Source organism: Psammomys obesus, unplaced genomic scaffold (genome assembly GCF_907164565.1).
Source record: "Psammomys obesus unplaced genomic scaffold, mPsaObe1.curated_primary_1811, whole genome shotgun sequence".
Taxonomy (NCBI): domain Eukaryota; kingdom Metazoa; phylum Chordata; class Mammalia; order Rodentia; family Muridae; genus Psammomys; species Psammomys obesus.
The window spans coordinates 13,774,834-13,786,526 of NW_026592732.1; the positions used below are offsets into that span (position 1 = coordinate 13,774,834).

The following is an 11,693-nucleotide window of genomic DNA, read 5'->3' on the forward strand; positions in this document are numbered from 1 at the left end:
AAGAAACTGCTAATAATTTTTAGTAAATTTTAACATGTATGTAATTTTCCCCAGTAAAAGTTATCAAAATAATAATCTGTCAAATTAAGACATAACAGAAATCTTTATGTCCTAAAACTATACTTGTGAAAAATAAAATAATAAAATCTATGAAATGGTTAAGATTTTCCCAACATAAATTATATAGATAAGATATTACTATGATGATTTTTTTATCTATTATTGAGACAATCCAAGTAAGAAAGGATTGCTAAGAGAAAAAAATTTTAGTTTGTCATAGTCACATATTTTGATTATATGTTTGATATAATTGTAACTGAAGAGAGCTTGGCCACCTACTCAGCTGTTCCTTTAAAAACTTGACTCTGTCTTATGTATGTTCTTATTCCTTCATCACTGATTAGCTGTAATATATTAATTCATTTGAATGATGATGCCTATATTATCGCCTTTAAAATGGTTTTTCTTTAATATAATTTTTATTACAATTTATTCATTTTGTATCCAAGCTGTAGCTCTCACCCTCATCCCCTCCCAATCCTGCCCTCCCTCCCTCATCTCCTCCCATGTCCCTTCCCCAGGCCACTGATAGGGGAGGACCTCCTCCCCTTTCATCTGACTGTTTTATCAGGTATCTTCAGGACTGGTTGCAAAGTCCTCTTCTGTGTCCTAGTAGGGTTGTTCCTCCCTTGGGAGATGGGGAGTTCAAAGAGCCTGCCAAAGAGTTCATGTCAGAAATAGTCCCTGTTTCCCTTACTAGGGTACCCACTTGGTTACTGAGCTACCATGGGCTACATCTGAGCAGAAGTTCCAGATTATATCTATACATGGTCCTTGGTTGGAGAAACAGTCTCATACTTATAGTGAAACAGTCAATATACAAGTATACAGAAAAATGCTTATTTTTAATTTGTCTGTTTTCACTATTTTGCTATCATTATATTCTCTCTTGAATATAACTGTTAAGAACCATTTCTGCTTGTGAACCAAAGTGAAGTTTCCAAATCCAACTGAAGTAGCCTTGAGAGTTCCTCTGAAAGGAGCTGTGTAGCTGTGGATACCTTCTTCTGCTTCCTAGGTGTGGCTCAGCTGATACATTCTCCTGCTGCCGTGACTTCAATGCCATGATGGATTCTATCTTTTCAAGTGTGAGCTAATCTAAACTTCTCCCACTTATCTTTATCAAGTATTTTGGCACAATAATGAGATAAGTAACCAGTATAGGTTCTTTACTATACTATCTTATTCAGAGAAAATGGTTTCTAACTGTAGAATCAAGAGACACAACTGGTAATTTTAAACATCTTCAGATAAACATTTTATTTACAATTTTTCTAAGAAATTCTCTGAAGGACTGCAGTACCAGCCTGATGCTATCTCTGAGAAATACTGTCATCTCTGAGGCTGACGTAAAGTCATTATTGGAATTCTGAGATCATCCTCAGTATTTGAGATAAAAAGGAGAACTCAACAGGGTTTTAGGTCGTTTATATCAGCAAGTCCAAGAACTGAAGGGAAAGGCTGAAGACACACAGCTTTGATATTTTATATAAAAAAATAAACTTTTTATCCCCAAATCTCTGATTTTTATGTCTTTAGTTGGGCATGTGAACTCATAGCCCTTAACCACATGGTATTTGAGGAGAAAAAAAAATGCCAGATATCTAAAATTTAGTATATGAGTTTTTGTTTTTGTTTTGTTTTGTTTTTTGAGGAAAAGAAGTAAGCATAATTGAATTTTTTTGAGGACTTATGTGAGTCTTTTCACAATTTTATACAAGAGATACACACTGATTCATCTATAAGTAATATCTCAGTATCTTTTAGAAATATACAAAGGCTTAGTTAGAACCAAACGAAGAGGACCGAGGCTCACAGAGAGGCTGCCCTAACTTTCTTATCCCAGATGCACTCCAGTGAGTCTTTGTGTTAAGCCCGTAGCCTCCATGGAAACCATTTTTATATAATTGCTTAACCTGGTTAGCAATAGAGCCACTTTTCAAGGTTTGAGATTTTTTAGAATAGCATTAACAAAGGGAATTCTTTAGTAAAAGACAAGCACTTTCCAGAATAAAAGATCTGTGGTGAAGCCTTAGTGTTTAGTGCAAAAGCCAAAGATAAATCAGATATACCCCTACTGTGGAGGAAGTAGAAGCTGATAGTCTATTTTTGTGAGCATAGAATTTGGATTAAATAACCCATCTATCCTCTTCCTACAGAGGGAGAAATCCATGGAGTGCAGTTGCATTTGCTTTCTGCAGGGCTTTAAGTACCAAATTCAATTCGGAGAGAAAATCTTGAGTACAAAGGAGACTTTAGAGTACAGTAATGCACAGAAATGTTAAAACCACATCCTCAACCAAATAAAATGTGCACCACACTAGAGGGAGTTGAGATAGAAAACTAGAGCTGAAAATTTATTCACCAAGGGAGCGAGTAGATAATACAACAATTTATTTCCACCTGTAACTCCCGGCATTTTAGACACAATAGGGAGAAAACAGTATCAATATTAATATTATGGTGGCTTCTGGAGGAACGATCATGCTGCAGCATAGGTGTCTTTCGCAAATGTCACATGGATACATTAAGGGATTATAGGTAGCAAAGAAGTCATTAATAGAGCATGAATATTGAATGTCCTTTTGAGAATGACTCTTTGAAGAATGACTCTTCAAATGGAGAATTTTCTCTTCTGTTCAGAGAGGAAAATACGGGGAAGGCTAGCTAAGGTCCTCCTTGCCTTTAATCTCAACAGGTGCCATTTAGCCTATTAGGGTTTTCCTCTCTTTCTTTGTGTTCTCTTGAGTGGAGCCAAGTGGCAGACTGAATCTTTAGTCTGTAACAGGTGTTTGATGCCATGTTTGCCTGTTCAGTTCTCCAGATTCATGATGATTCTGGCCATTCCACTTCTTCATTCTGGAGTCACTTAAAAAAAATTCAGATTTCAATCCAAGGGAAATACTAGAATTCTCATCATTTTCCTAGTGTGAAATGTGCTGATGTTGCTAGGGGGCCTCCTCTGACTTGTCTCTAGTTCTCAACTTTGAAGCCAAAGGAAACAGGACAACTTTTCATGTGGTATAAATACCAAAGGGAGACCATTCTTATCCCATTTTCTGGGTCCTGCTTCTAATTTTGACTCTTTTGGATTTGTCAATCTATGTTTCTATTAACATGCACTCTCATGTGAAAAAGATAGAGGGTAAGTCAATTTGTTCACGGTTTCAAAGTGCTGGGACTCTGTTTATATGTTTATCTATATAATGTGTATCTATATGTTTCTCTATATAATTGCTTAAGCAGAAAAGACCACGATGTTTACTTCCAAATCAGGACTTGAAGAGAATAATGAAAAAGAATGCCCTATAGCTTAGAAACTCTGCCTTTTCTAGAATACAACTCTGTTTTTCCTGTCAGTGAAGATATTCTTAACACAATAATGGAAGTAAGCCAGTCAGATGAGCTCTTTTAGCAATAAGATAACTTTCCATTCAAAATAGAGAAAAAAAAATCTCAAGCCACACTGGGACCAGTGAGAGGAGCATGGATCTTAAAGTCTCTGTGAAAGTAATGAGGGACTCAACTTCCTGAGCTAGATTCAGAAAGCACCACTGAGAATGTGAGGGCAAATACAAGAAATTGCCTGTAAATAAATTATAGAAGACTAAATTTATGGATATTGTTTTAGACTGTTGAGCTTTTGTTAAATAGCATTCTGTCACCTTTATAATGCTAAGCTTCATTCCACATATCCCTGTATCAATTAGAGTGATGTGTGTTATTCTGTGATGATTAGCAGTGTAAGTCTCAGTTGCCATAGGCAACAAAGAATAATGCCACAATGCAGGTGTGTATGGATTAAGGATTCGGAGTAAAGTATGTTACTGTAGATTATCCTGGTGGTCAAAATTCAATCACATGAAGGCTCAAATGTAAATAATTGACTCTTACTTAGGGAGGGGAGTTAGGCTGCTGACTTTTTGATGTGTGTAGACAAGTGCATCCCACAGTGGACGTTGAGAGGGAATTCATTCTTGATGGAGTTGACTCGATCCTTCAGCCATGTGAGCTCTGGAGATTAAATTCAAGTCATCAGGCATATGTGGCAAGCTCCATGTCTATTGAGACTTCTAGGTCCTGCTGTTGACTAAATATTCCTGAGCTGGAAATAAGGAAATGGGTTGTCTCATAGTCTTGTTAATTCCTTGAATTCAACGCAATGATGCTCACCTTTGATTTCTGCCTTCTTTAAATGTGAAAACATATTTGTGTTGCTTTAACCACTACATCTATGATCATTTATTATTGCAGTTTAATGAAGTAGAGGAATAATGTTTGCTGCCTCTTTTGGATTTGTGTCCCAAAGAATCATGGGACAGAAAAAAAAAAGAGAAAAGAGATGTAAAAATATTGTAAAGTTCAATACAACAAAATATCAGGGATACATAAAATCATGATGTAAATTCTTATTCATGATCTTCTTTTAGAGAGTAGATGTGCTAATTGGGTCCTGAAGGTTGCCGATGGGTGTGTTAAAATACACAAGATAGAACCAGCACTAGAGAAAAGGAAGAACATGTGGAATTAACACTGTGTCAAGGGACATCAACAGCTACAAAAGACATGGGAAATATAAGTGTGAAGACAAGGAAATAAGGGTGAGCAAGAGAAAGGACAGCATTTGTTAATGCTAGGAGCCTTCCTCTATTCACTGCACACCTTCTGGAGGTGGCCACTTGTACGGCACAGTTGTATCATACATGCTTTGTTTTGTCAATCTGACTGGAGCAACAAAGAATTAAAGAGACACAGACACACACGTCTCTAGAAAAGCAGGAATCATGTGGGATAAGCCCACTCTGATGGAGTGAGTGGATCGGCTACCCAACTCAAATCTCAGTGTTTAATATGTGTGGCACAGGAGAACAATTAGGAGGGGTGAGAGGTCTTTATACAGGAGCAGTCTCAGGCTATAAATAACTGGGAGAAGGAAGTAGCAGGCCATGATTTCTGTACATTGTCAACATCACCGCATGTACCAGAAGAGGCAATGCCAATCACTGAGCCTGACCTAAGGAAAGCTTTGTCAATACTCATGAGTCTGTGGGGTTGGTTCTTGTATATAATAGACATTTAGTTCAGACTTCATCTTCTTACACATTCACTCAGGACTTCCTTGGCTCCCCAAAGGGCATCAAAGGGCATCAAACCCCCTGAGGGGGTTGGTGATGAAGATTCATGCTAGGCTGAGAAAGAAACCATTGTAAATGAGTCTGGCATGGGAATACCAGTCTTGGAGTCCTACAAGCGCATATTAGGAGAGAACTATATTTAATAGGTCTGAACTTTAAAAGATGGTGTTCATAGAGAAAGCTGAGCATTAGGATGCTACAATGCAGAATAACTTCTGAGTATTAAGTCATCATTTTCTGTCATGTGAACACCAAACTCTTTCCCTCTGAAATATTTGAAACTTTTTTTTCTTAGAAAATTCAGTCTTTTCAACTATGTTTTTTCATTGGTGTGCCTCTGTGTGACACCAGTTCTTCAGACTATATCACTCACTAGTTCTCTGAAGCTATGATGGTCTACAGGTCAGTAGTGTCCCACCCCCATGTTCTGGAAATGCGATGGCCATCTGTGATGTTCACCTTTGTTTTCTGCTGGTTTTTGTGGAGCATCCCCCCGCAAGGCCGCCACCGGGCGCTCTCACAGAGCTGAAAATGGTGCACTAATATGTTGACCAATGCAACTGAGCAAATGTACTGAGTGTCAGGAGTCTTATCAGAACCAGCATAGCTCTTTCTGAATTGTTTGGTTCGTTAGTGCCCCCTTCCCCACAGATTGCCAAATCGTACTGAAAGCAAAACTCACCTGCAACTATACATGGCACACGTGGCGTGTTTGAGAAAAGATGTTAGCTGTCTTGAAGTCATTAACATTTTATTTCACTAGCCGTAAAATCAACAGAGTATAGCCATGTCTGACACACAGTGCTCACATCAGCTTACATTCCGGGTGCTCATTATGTACTGGAAAGAAAACATGTAATGTCTCCTTCATGAGCTTTGTTATGAGTAGAAACATACTGGTTAGAATAAATATTTAGGTTCTATCTTTTCTTTTTATAACCTCCTTTTCTTTTTCAATTTTTCATACCTCAAAATCATAAGATAAAATGATTTCAAAGGAGCGCTCTGTCTTCAATAGAGTAAAATTTCTAAACTGGTATTTTTAAACATCTTCAGATAAACATTTTATTTACAATTTTTCTAAGGAATTCTATGTAGGACTGCAGTACCAGCCTGATTCTATCTCTGAGATATACTGTCATTTATGAGGCTAACATAAAGTCAGTATTGGAATTCTGAGATCATTCTCAGTATTTGAGATACAAAGGAGAACGCGACAGGATTTTAGGTAGTTTATATCAGCAAGTCCTCAAAGAACTGAGGGGAAAGTATGAAGACACACAGCTTTGGTATTTTATATGTAAAAAAAAATATTTTTATATCCCCAAATCTCTGATTTTTATAATTTTAGTAGGATTTCCAGGACTCTTTTTAAATAGCTTTTGTGAAAAAATAGTCTTGCCTAGACATAATACCACCAAGCAGATACAGGTCATAAAGCTAAGGGTTTCAAGTTGTTGTTGTACTCAATAAAGAAATTAAAGGCCAAAGGGAAGTGTCTGTAACCACAGAATGTAGTTATTGAACAATGTGTTCTGAACTGTGCTATTAAGTTTTTGTCAACTTAAAACAAACCTAGACATACTTGGAAACACTTTCAGTTGAGGTACTGTCATCACCAGATTGGTCTAATGAAGATGTCTATGAGGCATTTTTTGACTGATGATTGATGTAGTAGGGCCAATCTCACTGTGAGCAAGCAGTCCCATCCTCGGGCAGGTAGACCTTATCTATATATGAAACGCAGCTGTGTATTCCAGGGTAGGTAAGCTAGCCAATATAAAACCTTCCTTAGTAGGCCCTGTTTCAGTGCCTGTCTCAGGGTTCCTGCTAGGAATTCCTGCCCTAGCTTCCCTTGGTGTTCAACTCTCACTTGTAAGATGTAATTAAACCTTTCTTCTTCAAGTTATTTTGATCATGGTATTCATCACAGCATTAGGAAAATAAAACAAAACAAAAACAAACATACAAAAAACTAGGCCCACTCTTCTCCATCACTTTCACCACATCAACTAAAAACATTGAAAAATGATGACTTACCTTCAAAATTATGCAAGTCATGTTTACCAACAATTTCTTTAATGGACCAGTGTTGCTTACACACCTGTCTGTTTTTCCATAAGTACTCCTGGAGGGAGAGGTGAATATTAAAGTTCTTTAGTTATATATTTGGGATGTTCTAATTCATTATATCTCTGGGAAGCTTCAGAACTAGTCAAAGTCCATTTATTTTCTAGGAATGACTTTATCTTACTTAAATGGGAACACGAACTGGAATAAGGAAGTATCTTCCTTCTGGCAGATGTTCTGGATACATTTGAGAAGATAGCAGTTGTGTGCTTGTGCCTTTTGGTGCAGTGTGTTTTATGAAAACCCATGTTTCTTTTGATTGCTTCAATTAACTTAAAAGGACATCTGAAGTTGGAGTACACAGAAATCAATATTTAAAAAAAAGGTTTAATGAAAATGCCTGAGTATTTTTAGATTTAGGGGGCATTTTGCCTTATTTTCAACTTTTTCCTTGAAATTAAAAATATGGCTTAGCTGGGCATGTGGTGCATGCATTTAATTCCTGCCCTCAGGAGGCAGAGGCAGGCAGATCTATATAAGTTTTAGGACAACCTGATCTATGTAGTGAGTTTTAAGACAGCCAAAGCTGCACAGTGAGACTCCATCTACAAAGAAACAAACAAATAAACAAACAATCTCAAGGCATACAGCATCTTCTCTGAGGCAGGTTTTGTTCTAAGTAACTTACAAAATGATTTTCTTTATGTTGTGGATTTTAAAGGGTTAGGTCCTCGAACACCTAAGTATTTCCTAATGATCTAACTTTGGAGTTATAAGAAGGAGATAAAACTTTAGATATGTTAGTATTACAATTATACATTGTAGAAAAAGGCAATAAACATACATATTTGTATTAATAGCATAAGTATTTTTTAACATGAGCTCTGAAAAGGCAAAAGGCTTTTATGAAGTAAAAAGGAAACTCACTTGATCTTAACTTTTAGTATAAGCATACATATTATGGAGACTTACAATCTTGAGTTTAGAACCATAATAGTATGTGGCATAGTGGAATGTGTTTTTGTTGTTGTTGTTTGTATCAGAGTCAGATTAATAAATTAGAGCCCTATTAATAAAGGTTAAAACTCTGGACAGTCAATACAACAGTAGCAAACAACAGGAGGAAATATTAAGCCTTTTTACCTATTTAAGATACCTTAAATCACCTTAAACCTTGTGACCTTTATAACTTGCATTTACCAACCTTAAAACATTTTTTAGACCCTCAAACATTTATAAGTTGCATTATCAACCTTAAGACACATTTTTAGACTCTCATATGTGTATAACTTAGTTTACCAACCTTAAGACACTTTTTAAGACTCTCAAATATGTATAACTTGTATTTATTAACCTTAAGATATCTCTCAAATATGTCTTTTGAGAGGGACCTTTGTATTTAGTTATTTACCATGAGACATGGTTGAGACTGCTGTGAACATTTATTGTCCTTTAACTAAACGATGGTAAAAGGTTTCATTTAGGCCTGTTTCTTGAGTCTGGACTGTGTCTAGGCCTAAAAATAGTAGCTCTAGGATTTAGGCTTAAGGCCTGGTCTCCTGCTTGTGAAGAGAACTGGGAAGACACCTGAAGTCTCCCAACACAGAAGTTGGCAATATGTCCATGGGACCTCATTCTGCTCAGTGCTGGGTGAGAGCTGTGGAGGTTGCAAAGTCAAGGAGCCATTTGTCCTTCGTCAGGCCAACGAGCTAGAAGGCTGGAAGTGTCTGCAGCTCTTATGCTGGTTGAACCTCCAAGGCTGGGCACAGAGGACAAGCCTGCTTGGGAGCATTTTGACTTCCAGAGGCCAGCTTGCCAGCAGCCAGCTTTGGCATGTCAGCAGTGGGACCAGCATCCGCTTGACTGTATTTGAAAATGTCATCTGGCGGAACAGACTTTTGACTATGCAAACCTTTTGCCTTTTTTGCAGAACACCAGCAGCTTCGGAAGCACACCATTTTAACCTTTTGTTAACAACAAGTGAATAACGGGTATAGATTCTCTTCTAGCTACTTCCTGCTGACACTGGGGGTGCTGTAGGGAGGTCAAAAGGCTGAAATGTTGGCCAAGTCCAGAAAGAATAGGCTGTTTTCACACTTTCCAGGGTATGCAAGAATATCCATGGCTGGGAGGGAAGGTGCAAGTCTAGCTTGTTGGAGGTCTGTGAGGTCATATTTGAAAACCTGCAGCTTGTTGGAAGTCTGTGAGGTCAGAGTTGAACACCTGTAGCTGCTTTGGCTCTGTTGTGGCTATAGGAAACATCTGTGTCTGACAGGACACTGAAACACATATATAGGCAAAAGATAAAGTTGAGTAGGTTATGGAGAAAATCCTGCAGGTATACATTGAAAACTTTTGGGAGAGCAAACAGGAATAGAAGGTTTGGATTGATGATGCTTGTACATGGGAACTTCTGTCTACCTGGGGGACATTTATTTACTCAATTACTGACAATATTTACAGAAGGCTTTGTATTCAATCTGTCTTTGGAACACAGCTAGGTCTAGAGCCCTTCGGAACAGCTCACTATTTTTACCAACTCCTATATGGTGACTCAACAACAATCCTCAGCTGTTTATTAAAAATTGCAGTGAGACCATGTTTGCATCTATAGAACTATAAATATGTATCTTATGAAATGACTATTAACTTGCATTTGTTAACCAGTAAATATCAACCAGGACTTGAGGTTTTGTCCTTGCTAAGTTAGAACCTTAAAAGTGATGAATATAATTTATTAAATTGAGAGCACAGAGTTTTTGTATTATTTAATATATAAAAGTTTATAGCTTATAATAGTCTAAGGCTATACTACAGATTAATAACATCATTTTTAGAGAACAAGACCAAGCTTATATTTTGATAGTAGAGATATAGTAAATTGACCCAGTTTTAATATAAATATATTTTTAAATTAATAGATCTTAATTTAGAATATTGGTAAACAATTTGTACATTATAACGAACCCTTGAGCTATAAGTTTAAAACCAACAATTTAGCAGGACAGTATAAAACAATTTTAAAATTAACCAAGCATATTTTAACCTTTTGATAGTAGAGATGCATTAAATTGACCAAGTTTTAACATAAATACCTCTAAAATTAATAGAGCTTAATTTAGAATATTGGTAAACAACTTGTAAGTAATAATGAACCCCTGAGCAGAATAGTATAAAGCAATTTTAAAATTATATTTGAGCAACATATACGAGATAGTAACAGTCTTATATTTTAAACCAACTTAATTTGAATAGATATTTATAACTTTAAAATTTTATTATTATATAAAATTTATTTTGAAGCAGGGTTGAATTATAAGACAGTAAAATGTAACTTTGAATTTTTATGAAAATCCATACCAACTTGAAATGAGGCTCGTTGTTGTGGCCTAGTCTAAAAGATAAGATAAACAGTTAATTATAATTAAGACTTATAAATGTAAACCCAATGAGAAGATTATATATAGCATTAAATAAAAGTGTATACAGAAATCAGGGAGAAAAGTTTTTGTTTTTTTTTTGTTTTGTTTTTTTGTTTTTGTTCTGTTTTTTAAGCTTGGAAACAGCCTCCTAGAAGAAAGCATGGGGCTAGAAGCGAAACTGGGCTAGAAGTGAAAGGAAAGCAGCTGGGGGGGAGGGGGCACACATAGCAAGACAGAGCAGGCAGTAGCAGGCTCTGCAGCTTGGTGGGGGAGGGGGAAGAGCATGGAGAGAAGGCTGACCGGCAGGGTGTGCAGGAGGCGGGGCCTGTTTGCCTGAACCAAAAATGGCCATGCGCCATGTTAAGTCAGTGGTTGAGTTATAGTTACACAGACTTTCTCCCAGGACCAATATGGTGCCTGCCGGGGATACCGCGGGAAATTTAAAAGTTTCCCGATTGTGCTGGTTACTGTCCTACCCAAAACAGTGTGCCAAGCCTTTAACGTTGATTTTAGCGCAGCTTGAATCTCCCAGGCTTGGCGCCAGAATAGCAAATACATATGGTCCCTTTTGGCTCACCTCTTCCCGGGGGACCCAGGTAGAGCACTTACCCTCTTACCAACAGTGCCACTGTAGTCAGCACAGAGATCCAAGCCAGGGCGGGGCTGGCCTTTGCTCCTGCTGGAGCCACTGTGGCCGGAGCTGGACTGCATAGCCATGACTCTCAGCCCCGGCCAGGGTGCCGGATTGCAGTGTGGCCACCTGCCGCAGGACAGGGACTCAAGCCTGGGGAGAGCAGAAGCAGTCCATGAAATCAGAGAGGACAGAGAGAGCAGTGCAGCTGCTCGCCATGGCCCCAGGGGGTCCGCGCACCAGAGCAAGCTGATGCTTTATGCTGGGGCTTGGTTTTTGGGCATAGAGCAGAGAAAATCAGTTGTAACTGTCCTGTCTGAGATCCGAAAGGGCTCCTAGCTTTGCTAGGAGAGCCCAATCCTAGCCAATGCACCA

General features: G+C 37.9%; 1 pseudogene; it reads right to left on the reverse strand.

Annotated features, from left to right (window-relative positions):
* Positions 1–11,404, reverse strand: part of LOC129682903 (60S ribosomal protein L19-like) — a 150,820-nt pseudogene extending 139,416 nt beyond the window's left edge.
* Positions 11,405–11,693: the final 289 nt, after the last annotated feature.